The sequence below is a fragment of the Lepidothrix coronata genome, unplaced genomic scaffold (assembly GCF_001604755.1).
Source record: "Lepidothrix coronata isolate B3197 unplaced genomic scaffold, Lepidothrix_coronata-1.0 Scaffold209, whole genome shotgun sequence".
Classification (NCBI taxonomy): Eukaryota; Metazoa; Chordata; class Aves; order Passeriformes; family Pipridae; genus Lepidothrix; species Lepidothrix coronata.
In genome coordinates this window covers 1,065,763-1,080,617 of record NW_016690389.1, presented here as the reverse complement: position 1 = coordinate 1,080,617, position 14,855 = coordinate 1,065,763, and the positions used below count along the sequence as shown (strand labels likewise).

General features: G+C 37.3%; 1 protein-coding gene and 1 long non-coding RNA gene across 6 annotated transcripts in view; one reads left to right on the top strand and one right to left on the bottom strand.

The window, feature by feature from the left end:
* The window catches only part of NR5A2 (nuclear receptor subfamily 5 group A member 2), an 89,116-nt gene that overhangs the window by 47,482 nt on the left and 26,779 nt on the right, over positions 1-14,855 (bottom strand). The gene's annotated exons all lie outside the window — the stretch shown is intronic.
* Positions 7,767-12,443, top strand: LOC108506189. The gene is made up of 4 exons (XR_001877708.1): positions 7,767-9,222; positions 10,228-10,264; positions 11,128-11,294; positions 11,920-12,443. It is a non-coding gene; the product is annotated as an uncharacterized LOC108506189 (long non-coding RNA).

The following is a 14,855-nucleotide window of genomic DNA, read 5'->3' as shown; positions in this document are numbered from 1 at the left end:
ATCAAAACTGTGAATGTTTAAATTGGGTTCCTATATGTCTGTATGCAACAGAAGATTAGGTGTGTGTTTAGGAAAAATGAGAGAGTATGTACATCTAATTAATTAGGTTTTTCTTAGCTCATTTCTGAATGACAGCAGGGATGATGATCAACAGAATCAGGTTGCTCTAATTACTTTGCGTTCACCCACGAGCACACCACACACCACAACTGTAGGAGCTAAGTTTCAGTCAGACTGGCAGAGGCTTCGTCAGTAGGCAAGAGCTTGCAATAAAATGGCAACGTTTTCCTCAAAAAATCTTGCTTTGCATTGCTTGTATTCAAGTGTCTGGCAATCTACTATTAATCTAGGTATAAGTACTAGTTACTTTGGTTTGTAATTAGGTTTAATATGAATTTTATAATTGAAGATTTTACTTTACTAAAAGATTACTTTGACACCCAAATGTAAGAAGATTTACTGATTAATCCCAGATTTATCCCAGTCTTACCAAAGGAAAGTGCATCACAACTCTGCCTCTAATAAGTGTTTCTGAGGTGTTTTAGGACTTTTTAAAATATGGCTATATAAGTCTATATCAGGGCAATTTTCCTGGTACATAGAATAGCCTGAATGATTTAAAAGTAAAAATGAATGCAAGATTATGCAAATATTCAGCATTATGTCACTGACAGGTAATGGATTGAATTCTCTCTTTGGCTCTCTTCTTTTTTTTTTTTTTTAACTAATCTGCCTGAGGGTCTGTTTCTTTTAGAGTATAAGGTCTTTAGGGAAAGGACTATTACTGTCTTATGCAGTATCTGTTTATGTTACCATAAATCAAATAGCAGGAAAGGGTTGCCCAACTGCATAGAGCATACATGGATACTTCTCCATAAGTAAAATTATCAGTTTTTCAATTTAAACTGCCAGTCCACAAAATAAACCCAGAATGTCCAGTTAAATAATACAAGATATTATTAGTGAAGCTTACTGTCTTCTTACACAAATATAAGCATCAGCCTAATGACATATGAGAGTATTTTGCTCAATATTTTTTTGAACTGTGGCATAGTCACGTAACCTGACATGCTATGTAACACCATCCCTAGTATGGTATTGTACAGTATCCAGAGCTTGGATGGCATAGACGAGATTTTTTTCATTATGAATGTCTTTCATACTCATTCTACATTTCATATGCAGACAGAAATACAAAAATACCTGGCTTTCAGCAAAAGGCTTCAAGGAGCCAGTTTTTAGCTTTATTGCTTTATATCTGTAAAGACTTTGATAATGCATACATTTTTTAAGCACACCCTAACATAAGCTAACTTCTAAATTCAGCTTCTTGCGACAGCTCCTTTTAAATTTCCTCTTGCATGAGCACACACTGCACCAAAATCCAATCTACTGTAAATGCATTTTGCAAATATATGACTATTTGACAAATGGAGTTGAATCTTGGGGTTTTTTTGGTTACTTTTAACAATCGAGGAATGTGCACAGTTTATTTTTTAGCTCACATGTTGCATGCAAATTGCCTCTTTCTACAGTGCAATGTGCATATGAAGTTCCCCAAGATGTCTGAACTAGATTCACTGTAAGTACTTATCCAGAATATGCAATTAAAATGTAATTCATTTCTAGATATCATCAATATTCTGTCATTGCATAAGGGGAATGGACTAGGTGACCCATGAAGTCTATTCCTACCCTCATATCTATTATGATTACCTTATATTAGTAAAATTGCTTTTTAAGGTCACTTATATGCCGTGGTTCCCTTTACACAAATATTTGGTACCTTTGGCCATTTATGTGTGTTTTTTCATGCTCTGTTTAGAATGGATTCAGTACAGGTAGAGCATCAAATAAAACAACCTCCTGATATTTTCTTGTAAATAATTCATAAAACAACGTTATGACCCTTATTCCCCGTGAGGCATCCAGGTAATGAGCCACCCAAATGAAGCAGTGAAAACATGCACTTCCCCTGCCATGGGTGTGCCCCTGACAGACTCCTCAGGGTCACAAACCCATCAATCTCTTTTCACACATGAGCTAATCAATTCAAAGAGGGAAGTGCCAATGAGCTATTAGATCAATATGGTGAAGTATGGAGATTGATCTTATCCCAGAGTGACTACATTAACAGACTCGTCAGTGTGACCTCTGCCCTGCGGCGCACATTATACAGGATTGCAAGTCTGATATCTGAATGAAGACCTCAGGTCATTGCTTTTAATAATCTGCTTTGCTGAAAGAATTAAAAGTAAATCTGTAAAGGGATGACTAATGAAAATATGAAGTGCTTTCTGCTCCTCTAGTCTTGGAATGCATGCAGAAATCACACCAGATTTTCACAGGAGCAGCAACATCAAGTGTGTCGCACAGGCACCTGCTCAGCCACGCCTGGCTATTGGCATTTGAGAGAACAGTATAATACAACCAAATGATAGTTTGCTCTCCTGACACAAAAATTAATAAAAAAACCCCAAGTACAAAATGATAAAAAGTACTACCTGTGTCAAAATCAATTAAAGTCTTGGGTGAACTACCAAATTGAGAGCTATACTGGAGTCCTGGTGGTCTGAATTATTTAGCTGGTGTAAGTGGAAGCTGCCACTGCTGTGAAAGTTGCTCAGAGTGCTGCCATGCTCTTGAGTGTACCTTCACCAAGCAAGATGTTCCCAGTACTTGTGTTAACTCAAGGTCCAACTGTGGGAGTCAGTCTGTTTTCATTTAGGACATTTCAGAGGACAGTGACTTTGGGGAGAATTGATCTGATAAGAAGGAGCCTGGCTTCATGATATTTATGAGCAATATGTGCATACATACCAAAAACTCTCCTGTCCCTCAATCAACCTGTGCTGGTAAGTGTCACCAACTGTACAGGAAGTCTGTACATGAAGTGACCACAAGTAATACTATAACCAATTACTTTGGGACTCACATTTTAAAGACTCATCCTTTTGATTTATCATTTCGGAGATGCTGAAAAAAAAGTACACTTTTCTTGTCTCGGAGCATGATATTAATATTGTTAATATTTTTAACCCTGAATAATTTCATTGCAATGAAATATTTATGTATATAACACACTCTTAATACTGTATTTTTATTATACCAAACATTTTTATTGTTCATTGTATAATTGAATCAATGAATTAGGAAAAGGTTACTAAAAAAGGATTAATGCATTTTTAATGAAACTGAATGATATAACTTCTGTTAGTCACTAAGAATAATGGCAGATCTATCAGGTTTATACAGATAAGAGCTTTGTGAGTCTATCTGAAAGCCCACATAATGGCCCCTCATTTAGCTGTAACCTAGAAAAACAGCCTTAGCAATCCTATTCAGGGCTTTAATTCATTGTTTATGTATATGATCTCTCTTCCGCCTTGTGATCAGATCACCTGTCTAANCACATCTTTTTCCAGGTGTAAAACACTTTCTGAAAACAATGCTCTTTCAAAATCTAAATGGAAGAACCGAGCTAGCCATACAATACCACTGGGAAATGTTTCTGAACTCGGGGTAACAGACTCGGGAACTGCTGAGAACTTTGCACGTTAATAGTGAGAATGCAGACGTTTCCATGCTCACATAGCTCAAATCCCTAATTAGCATACCAGCCTAAATTATAAATGCTTTCCAGGTAGAAAAAACTATGCTTAAAAATATCCTAATAGAAAATCCTTATATAACACTGATTGAAATGTTAACACTGTACAAACGTTATAGAGAAAACTAAAACAGCAGTTGCAAACATGGCTCTGCATCCTACATAGATACTGTGTTCTTTGCAATGTAGCATTTGATTTTTGATTATTTTCCAGTGGATATAAAATAGATAACAGAATTTTATATTAGTACAAGATACATACATTGTGGAGGAGGGACTTCATAATGACACCCTTAGAAATATATTTGCATTTTTCAATGGGAGGTATGTTACCAAACTTCTTAAAGAGAAGGATTCTAATATTGTTTCTACCTTCCAGAAGAAACTGAGAGTATATACATAATACTTGTGGTACACAAGATGCTGTAGTATTGCTCAAGGACTTCTGTGAATTCTGTGAAACCACATAATTTGAAGTGGTGAACCACAATTAAATAAATCACACCATCAAAATGGGCATACTTTTTTCCTACCACTATGTTGTGGTTTTTTCATCATGTTCTTTCCAAACAAGCTAAAAAGCTATTCTATAATAGAAGTGTTTTAGATCTAAAAGGGGTTTAGAATTCTGATATTATATTTGTATCTTTCAACTTACAAAGCACAGAACTTAATACACTTCAACCAGTACAGGCATCAGAAGGACTTTGATTCAGAAAAGCACTCGTCCTGATCTCACTGATGGGAAGTTGATGCTTATATATTTTCACTAAAATGAAGGTTATTCTTCTGAACAGGGGCCAGGGAAAGTAAACATAGCATATATAGAACTAAAATACCTTTTCTATAAATAACAATAATGCTATCTTTTAAAAATTCAGTGTCTCACACTCAAGAAGTGCTAGAAGTAAATGCTGCCTCCCGATGGAAACATAAAATTTGTTTCTCAATAATATAAATCAAAAGATTTCTAGTCCTATTGTTTTATGGGATGTTCAATCTTTAGTATACTTCTAGTAAGAACTGAACAATCATTCTGGATTTCACAATCAAATGTTTTGGTTTATAAACTTCATACCACTGGGCTCAAAATACACTTCTAGAGTAAGGAGGATGTCCTTTTCCTTTAAAACCAACCACTTGAAAACTGGTCAGGAACATGCAGAAGCAAAAGTGAAATAGTGGTAGAGTTCAAGTGGCATCATGAAGTTCATGATAAATACAATTTATCTTATAATTCTTCAATTTACCATATAACTGCACAACTCATAATTGCAATATCACTGTCACACTTGTGCTATCAACAGATACATCTGTCTGGTCACAGAGTCTGTGGCTGCATTAAGGATGTCTACTAGTGGCATTTATTTAGATCGTTGTTAGGTATCTGAGTAAAAATAAGAAATATACATTGTTTTATAGTTAGTGAAATATGTCACTAGCTTCTGTGTAACCTAGGAATGGGTTTTTTTTTTTGAAAACCCTCTTTCCAATTTCCACTGTAAGCAAGTGCTTACAGGCAGAGAACATTTATGAAAACTTTCAGAACAAAAAAATAATCTTCTGGGAAAGTTACAATAGATTCAAAATACATGTCTAGAATCTAAATGCTTCCTCAGCCTCGACAGAATAAATAATAAATGCTTTCTAGGTAACTACAGCAGTTCTTTTGATAATATATATATTAATAAATTAAAAATGTCTGTAGATTGACAAGTGTTTTGTGGGCTTACACTGGAAAGCCGATAGCTAATTATGAAAGCCTGACTTGACTAATCAATTATTCAGATGAACATTAGGTACCTATTATATGCGTAAACAGGGGAATTATATTTCCCCTAAGTAACTTTCTAAAATAACAAACCCAAAACATGCAAATTTGAAATAGACAGAAATGGCACTATTATGCACTTATTGCACATGCAGAACTCCAACTGAATTATCCAGGGAACAGTGAGTCGGGAGCTTCGGTCTTCTGACTCAGAGCAGCACAGCAATAGCAGCACATGCCATGTAGTATTTGTTATGCATGTAATATTGATTTAGCTCATTCTTGCTGGTCATGTTTCAAACTCATTTCATGTTTAGGAGATAGGGAAAAGGAGAAGTATCCCTGGATTGATATTTGCAAGATAGTTTTATGCCTGTTGAACATAAGATTATTTGATAAATTAATAAGACCATGTCTTTTAAGTGTAGGAAGACTAAGCCTTTGAAAAGGAGCGTAAGTGAAGTAATGAGCTGTGTTTTGAAAAGGTTTATATTTGCTACATTCCCCATCTCCTGTACATAAAGACTGGGAGAGTGCTAGTATTACAGAACAGATTCACTGATGTTTCTTTAAGGAACAAAACACAGCAAGGTAATGCATAATTGTCCTTTGCTTTTAGAAAAGACTGTGCTCCTTAACAGCATACAGCAACAGGGAAACCAGAAATAGATGTGACCAGACACCTGCTGACAAACAGTGACAAATCCCACTGACACTGCAGTGACCCCCAGTTAGTCAAGATTTAATTAAGGGGTATAATTAAGTCAGTGGAACAGAACACTAATGAGTGGTGTTTTTTTATATGGGTAATTACACATAAGAATACAAACTAAGCTAGACCCCTACATATATCATTAAAATGAACAGTATAGAATGACAATCGGGGCTTCAAGTATTTTTTGTTCTTTCTCTTCAATAATGCAGGTTGAAACACTGCGGCTTGTCAAGCATCTGTACACATGCTAACAAATGCTATTGGCCCAGTCCTGCCTGTGTCTAAGCATGTTGGTAACATGACCTTGGTGGCACAATGCACATCAGTACGGCTCCATGTGAAGGGGTTTGCTGGGCTCTGTCTGTTGTTGTGTTTGCCTGCACTGGTGCCGTGCAGGGGTCGCTTGGGCTCATCTTCTAACAAATGACATTCTCTTGCCATTCTCTTTCAAGTAACACATCCTCTAGATTTCATTTATCAAGCGTGTTGATTGCAAGGAAGACATAGGTTCCAAATTGTTCCTATGATTATCTGCACGTTGGGCACAATATACCTTTACAATCAAATGACAGAGATTTCTTACAGCAGTGGTATGTGATGGCAGATCCAGTTCTCTGGAATTTATTTTGGGAATCTTTAGGTAGTTGAGTGAAATAGCTGAAATATCTGTCTATGTGATATTTTCTTATATTTCAAACAGAAAAGTATTGTAAAGTAGATTTTCTAGACCAACATTTTAAACTGGGGTGGAACACATCATCATGAATAATGATGACAATGGTAGGGGAAAAACAACTTTCCTATGGTCTCGAAGATTTAAAAGAATGCCTGTGTAGTTTGGGGCCAGCCCTCTGCTGGGATTACTCTATCTGCTCCCAGCTGGTAGCCTGCAGTTCATGACAGCCTTTTATCCGTTATCAAAGCAACAAGTGGAAAAGCAGATCCTCCTGCCTGCTAACACTCTGTTCAGTTCTCTCTGTAGAATTTCTGCTCCTAAATCTTTCCTTTTAACAAGTCCTCAGATTTCCTTCCTACTGCTGCAGGAGATGCTAAGTATCTCTCAAGTTTTTAGCTCACTTGTCTAACTAAAACTCTGCAGAACACTAAATGAAGAAACAGTAATTGCATTGCACCAGCACGTTTTCTACAGAAAGTGACTGAAATGCAGAATGCACCAGATCTTGCTTGCAGTGGAGTGCTGAGAGTTTAACAATTGACTTAAGTGATAGCAAAAGCAGATCTTAATTACTCAAACAACACTGTAAAAATATTTTACAACTTAAGTAAGTACAAATTTTACTGTAGCAAAACCAAAGCAAACAAACTGCATTGAAACTTACAACATATATACTGCACGCACTTTGCTTTTTTAGCAGCACGGGAAAAATAAAAAAGGTAGAACTAGGAGATATTTAAGCATAATTAATGTGAATTCTTTCAAGCAAAATCTATCTACTGAAACTGAAAAGTTATTTGTTATGAAATCTAAATGAATATAGTTTATGTAGTGAAAATATACACCCTACTTTCCTTAAATCATGCTGTCATGGAGTAATAGGTCTTAGAGACATAATCCTATAACGGTAACTACAATCAGGTAAAAATCAAGATAACAGCAATCTGTTATGCAGGCTATGCTAAACCATAATATATGTTAAGGGGTTTGGGATTTTTTGTTAAACTCTTTGGTTTTTAACCAGATTTTCCTGCAATTTACAGCAGTTATGCAATGACAGATGACGCCATAGGAATCCAGGACTTGCTCCCTCTGTGAACCAAGGCCTTTGCCACACCAGGCTCCTCCATACATGCCTAAGTGCCTCTTCCAGCTGGGCACAACAGATGGAACAGGTCCGGGTCCTGCTAGGGCTTTGCCCTGCCCGCAATGTGGTCCTGTTGCATTCAGCAGAACCAGCTCTGGGTCCTCTGGGCCTTTGCTAGGACATGGGCAGCAATGTCTCATTTTCCCATGGTGCCTGAGGTAAGTGTTCTGGAGGAGGGCCTCAGTAAATGTAATTTTAAGATATGGAGTTACTATCTTAGTTTTTTTGCCCAAGAGCTGGAGCACATGCCAAAACCCTAACAGAACTGTAATATAATAAAAGAAGAGAGGTCATAAAAATTATGTAAATCATTTCCCCGTTTTTATCTTTCTGCGGGTGTGTGCCGGTATAAAATATGGGGTCAGAAGGAGTGACTTCCTCCTGGGCTGCAGACACACGTCTGCATAATGGGTCCCTCACATCTTCTTGTGCCCCATTTTCGTCCCTGCGAAGCTGCCCCTTCCCAGCCGTGTATGAATGAACAGAAGTGCCTTTCATCCCCCACTTGCCAGGCGCTTCAAAAGGAACTACGAAAATAGCAGCAACAAAAATCCAGCCGCCTGCCAAAAGGCCCGCACACATCCCATTCTCACAGGCATGCGAAAGGTTGGAGAGCTCAGCAAAATTTTTATGTACGGGAGCAGGCCCAAGGAAAACTCACACGCCATAACCAATTGTGGACAGAGGATCATCTATCAGCAGACAAATGCAGGAACTCCAGAATGTCTCTCCTCAAATGAAATAATATATCTTTGAAAGCCAATGCCCGTTTTAGGCCTGAGGCCCATATATCAAGCCTGAGAGGCTTGTGGATACGCTCCAGGGCCATTAACCTTCCACCTGTTTCCCCTTGTCCTTCAGGATGAGACCCTGCCCTTGATTTTACTCCCTTCCCCTGTTCATCTTCCGACAGAGTGTAAATGTAAAGCAGAGGGCCTGTGAAATAATTCAAAGGCAATGGACCAGGGACATGGTTACAAATCTCTGCCACTGGCACTGTGACTTATGCAGGCAGTTTGTCACACATGAGCCAGGTGACCTCTGTGACATAACAGAGAAAAATATCGCCCGAGATCAAAAGATGAGATTCAGAGCACTCTAACTAACTCTGGTGTACACAGCCACACTATAAGGTGGCCAAGGGTTTCCTCTCCTCCGAATGCTGCTCACTCCGCTCGCTGGCGGGCGGGACACAGTCCTGCTAATTTCAGTAATATCTTTTTCTCTCATCTCTTTGGAAATCTTTCCTGCAACCTGAACATCAAAATTTGCCTCCTTCTGAAGCCTCTCTTTTTCAAAAAAGGTAATTAAATTGAGGAAGAGAGAAAGCAAAATGCCATTCAGTAGATAAAAATTAACACGTAAAAAGCAGCATGATTGAAAATGGCAGATTATTTGATTTTGCAAATGAGTCTGTTTTAATCCACTACTTTTTGAAATTATAAGTAGTACTAAAACTTTGTATGAGTACGTGCTGTCTCTGGTATTGCAATGACAAGTCTTCAAAGTCTAAAACATTTATTGGAATTCAACTATCACAATGGCAAAAATGGGAGTAGAGTTAGTATTAAAAATGATGTAATGCACCCAGAAAACACACTTCTGTACTGATTCATATTTTACAAAGAGATATACTGCAGAACTAGAATAACAGTCACTTGAAATAAGCCTAATCAGACTGATTTTTTAAAAAAAAAAGTCTTGAGTTCATTTTTCAAGCTGTGTGCTACATAGGAAGTTTCCCAGCTGTTTTGTACATTCAAGACTCTTCTGGGTGCAGACAAAAGAATAAGGCCTAACCCAGCGTTTCTCTTTCACTCCCCATAACCAAACAGTATGTCTGGTATGGGCATTTAATTTTGTCTATTTCATAAATTAAAGAAAACCCACAACTGTCACAGTATTCCTGGCATGATGATGAAATGAGAAATACAACTGTAGCTAGATCAGCCTAAATCCCATTCTAATCCTAAATCACTTTGGCACTTGCCCACACTTAGTTGATGAAAAACTCAGTTTGACCCAAGAATGTATATGAAAATACACATATACAGACACACAAAAATTCAGCACATTGCTTACATGTGTGCTAAATGTTACCTCATCAGCTATTTCATTCTGTCTCGTCACATGCTGACTTGTAAACACAGTAAATGCAAAATTAGCATTACAAAAACATTAGTGTGAAGTGTTACCACATGCATTTGTAAAAATAAGACAACTGTTTGATTCTACAGTGCTAGAATCATTTGTTCTTGTTCAGGCCTTGTGATTAAACACACCTTTTCCTCTTTTTAATATCTCTAAGGAAAGCCTGCTAGAGATAAAACAGTCAGCGGCTGCATGTGAGTTTTGTCCCTGGTTTCAGTGAACTCCAATTCAAATCCCCAGTGTCTTCATTTTCGAAAATACCTGGTGTTACTTTCTCATGTAAATATAGGTGCTATATCCAAGGTTTCTGGCATTCAGATCTTTAGCTCTCTCTTTGACACTTCTACTGAATATATTAATTTGTGTTTAGGCTGGATATCATTTGGCTTTATACATCCTCTTTTTTCCCATATATTTGATGTATCCCTGAAAAAATTAATATTTAATTTACAAAGCACCTAACCCAATCCATTGCCTTTTACAGTAAGTATGATCTAGTGCTTCTGCTTTTGTAATATTCATGAAATTTGGAAATCAAGGCTAGGCATCATATGTTACTATCATATGCTAATAGAGGACTTTTCATTTGAGTGTTTGATCAGTTTTGAATGCCCAAATGGCATATTAGAATTTCCAAGGCATAAACTACTTTAGGACGTTATTATATGTATAAAAATACTATTATATGAATATAATAATTTTTAATTTTCATAGATACACACTCAGATATGCACAAAATTATTTGTCTCATTTACCTCTTGTCATGTGCTTTTTGTGTAAATAGCTACTGAGCAAATATTTTACAAAATTAAAAGTTAAGGTACCTTGATTCTAAAGAAGATAATTTGACTCTTGGTTTTAAAATGTCTTGATGAAAAAAGCCTTAAATTAATTGGTTCACAGAGTATACAGATGTTACAACCCCAGTTAATTGTACTTTGAGTGCTTGTGCCTCCTCGATTCAGACATTTTAAACAAAACAAAGAGCATTTAACATTAACAGTAATTTAACAAATAATAATTTGGAGCATGAATCATTCCCTACGTTCCTTTTCAGCTACAGACAATTTTTGTTGGGAAAAGTGCCATATAGTATCGACAGTGACAACAAATTGTATTGTCCGGTGAACATCTGTTTCCGACTCCCACACTGATACTGCAGGTTGTATACTTCTGATTTAGTCTTCACAGGCTGCCCGATCACAGAGGAACTGGAAATTACTGGTACATTCAACTTTTATTATTGGAACACAGGAAAACTTTATCATCATGCTGGGAAATTCTGTGTCTTTTGAAATATTGGAAGGAGGGTTATGTAAGCACAGAAAGCCAAATGCAATAGTTCTTAGGAAGAAGAAGAAAGGGGGCTTCTGTTCATTGTGTCTGTCTGTACATATGTGCATGAAAGTCTGAGATTAAAATCTCAAAATGGAACAGTATTTCTTCCCTATACAAAATATCTCCAAAATTCAAAGCAGTTTCTACAGGGCAGAACAGGCTGAGGTTCAGTATGAGCTGCAGGTTCTAGCCCTAGAGAACTGAGCTAACTCATTTATTGCACCAAGTTACTATGATAGCAACTTAGAGAGAAAGACTGTGTTAACTAGCTGAAATTTTTACTGTTAAAAATCAAAACCAATACTAAGCAGTCTTTTCACAACTGAGGGGAGTTCGTTAAAATGATCAATGTCATTTTTCTCATAGTTATGCCACCATTGTTATGCAGCCTGAAAAAAAAGTTTGAGTTCCATTTTGCCAGGGACAGAGCAGACAGGAAGATACATTCCTGATAGGTACCATGTACCAGTTTGATATAGCTCCAACTCCCAATCTGTAAACTCTTTTACAGAGAAAGAGGGAGAATGAGAAACTCCACTGAAACTCCTGTTAACACTAATTAGAGTTGTCAGCATGCAGCGGAATCAAAGGCAAAACATGTGGAGCTCCCAGTGAAGTCAAGAGGAGAAGGGTATTACTTAAAGGAGAGGCATGCAAATTAAAAATAAATGCTGTTCAATGTTACCAAATGAGCTAGTCACATAAACACTCGCTTTGAGGTCTAAACCTTCCTACTGGGAACGCTCTTTCCGAAAGTTCATTCCTAGTCAGGAGACAACATTGTCCTTGACCACACCTGCCAAACGAGAACCCATCTTGTGAATGACGGGTCCAAAGCAATGTAAAGTAATTGCCGTGTGTTTATTTCTACTTAAAATTGATATTACTGTTGTTGCTGTTGTTAATATTCTTGTTGTTTATTTGCTGTGTTATAAACAAGGACCACTGTTTTCAAAGTCTTGCAGCAGAAAGGCAGTGCTACTCCTTAGAGCAATTTTGGATTGCTCAAAGACTAGAAAGTCTGTGTAGAATCTTAGCAATATGGCCAATATTCAAAATAGTGTTAGGAGATTCAGCCTCAAATGCAGAAAATTGCCTGATTTTGTTTTTCATGAGTATGATGTGTACTAAGCCAAACAATACTCCATTAGTATTTGTTTGTCAGCAGCTGGCTTTCTATCTACTGCTCTCTTCTCCACGTGTAGATATAAGGCACATGAGTCCTTAAAAAAGAAGCTGAAACTATTTTATACTGTGGTGACCTGGGTATGAACTACACATTAGTTTTGGCTTCCACTTGTATGCTAGATGATTTGCACTACCACCTAATTTAGTCTCATGCCTCCCAGCAAGCAGCCTGTCTACTACAACCCTACCCTCTCCCACAATTTTAACTGCCCTAAAACTGTTGCACAGACAAATGGGAGCAGAAACAGAAACTTTGCATGATTGTCACCTGTTATTCTTTCTACATGTTTTTGCTGTTACATGAAGGAAAGTTAATACCTAGGATTTAATATCTTTGTGGTTTTACTGCAATTTTCACTGAGCACCAGAAGTATCAAGCTGTGACTGCTGGCCTGCCTGACCCACCCACTCTGAACCTTTTTCTCAAATATTTCCACCTTTTCCAAAAAGGGGGAAGAAGGAATTTGAGGGCTTGTCACTGAAACCACTGACCGTTGAAGATCTCTACAGTCAGTGGAGCTCTGAGCCACAAATAATTGCAGTTACTGCTGCCTATGTAGTGGCTGTGGCACTAGCACAGTTCCTGAGAAAGGAAAAGAGAAAATAGATAATAAAAAGGGCATATAGAAATAACACGGAGCAAATGAAACTGAAATGCTTGACACAGGCAGCTTTATGGAAGAAAACAGGAAACTGTCAAATGCTGTGAGTGAAAATGGAAATACACTATTCAAGACCTTCACTTGCACTTCTTATTCAGACAAATTCTCATTGGCTTCAGTAAAGCTTTCTTCTGATACTCAGTACAAGACTGGGCCTATAAGCACAGCCTGACTTACACAGAAAATTACTATATAAAAGACTGACTTGTTCATCTCTCTCTTTAGGATAGTAAGCAGTTGTAGGTACACATTTATTTCCTCACACAAGGAATTCTGGCTATAGCATGGAGACAAGGAAGATTCCCAGCACTGTTAGTCTTTTCTGCCCATACCTTGAAGAGAGATGAAGTAGATTAGTGTGTGACTAGAGTGCCCTGTCTCTACCTCCACTAAAGTGCTGGATCATCCCTCAGACTAATCAGCTGCTGCCCAAGGGATGCAGCAAGCTGCTTCTTGAGTGGTGAGGGATTATGACTCAGCACCACCAGCCACTGTGTTTGCTCATTACTCAGGACAAACTGCGAGACTGCAGTAAGTATTCCCCAATAAATACCAAAAGGTTTCCAGCTGAAACAAAGAGACTGTGTTGACTGAAACACCAGAATAAAGATACAATTCTTCGTCACATTCAGTGTCACTTAGTTAGGGCGATGTTTCCTGTATTCAGCAAACATGCCAGTAAAAGAATTTCTTGGCATACAGACAACATGGAAATGTCCTTTTAAAAATCAGTTAATACCAACAGAACTCATGAGCTAGCTGGAACCATTTCCTATGCTATGGAAAGAACACTCGAATAAGGTTAACCAAGACATTTCACCCTCCCAAACTCCCCCCTCCCCATCTATTTCTGGATGTCTTCTTTTGTTCACCCTTTGCTAATTATAGTGGCCTCGCTTAGGTGATATTTATAGTCTTAAAAGAGTTGCCTGACTTTTAGAACACTTTATTCATGTATATTTCCTGTGTTTATTGTTGCCTTAACTAATTTTTTTAATTAAGTTTACTTGATCCAAGATTTTATTTAGCAACAAATATCAAAGTAACTTTTCTTTCAACAAATGCAAGAGCTGTATTTAGATGTAAAAAGCATTTTTCTATTTCTGAATTTCCGAAAACAGATTTTAGTTTCTTTCCCTCTCCAATTGATGGGTACAACAGACAATTCCAGAATTAAACAAAATGAAATTTCTTTTTTCACTGCAATATGAATATTGGTATTTTATTTTACTAATTTTTTGTATCCCTTTTTTTGTCTGTAATGGTTGCATAACGATTGGGGTTTTTCCAAGACATGGTGTTAAATATTTGTTTGCCCTGATGTTTTTCTAACCACCTATAACTGAACTTCCACCATTTGTCGGTGGAAAAGAGACACTGAGATAGTCTACATAAAATTATAGCCTCACTTTCCCATCTGCTCTGGATTTTATCTCCTTCTTAGTTTTCCTTAATTCCTTATCGTCTCGATTGTTTCTTCTGTAGTTTTTCTACAAACGTGCCTGTGGTGACACCAATTGGAACACATTTCAGTCCCTGTTTCAAAATAGCAAATAAAGAATATTTTAAGGAAAAATTTGGTGAGTATCTTTCAACT